This window comes from Capsicum annuum, unplaced genomic scaffold (genome assembly GCF_002878395.1).
Source record: "Capsicum annuum cultivar UCD-10X-F1 unplaced genomic scaffold, UCD10Xv1.1 ctg64620, whole genome shotgun sequence".
Classification (NCBI taxonomy): Eukaryota; Viridiplantae; Streptophyta; class Magnoliopsida; order Solanales; family Solanaceae; genus Capsicum; species Capsicum annuum.
Genome location: NW_025873780.1, coordinates 2,075 through 2,350, shown reverse-complemented (window position 1 = coordinate 2,350; position 276 = coordinate 2,075).

Sequence of the window (276 nt, the reverse complement as noted above, 5' to 3'; positions counted from 1 at the left end):
AACAACAACAACAAACCCAGTGTATTCCCACTTAGTGGGGTCTGGGGGGGTAAAATGTACGCAGTCCATACCTCTACCTCTGATGAAGTAGAAAGGTTGTTTCCGAAAGACCCCCGGCTCAAGACACAAGATATCACACAAACACATAGTAAAGCACAGAAGCAGATGACATAACATAAATACGGCACCCATAAGAAATATAAAACAGCGGAAAGCAGAGGAAAGCACACAGATTCGTAATAAGCATGGGACACTGAATACGGAATCATAACGGGA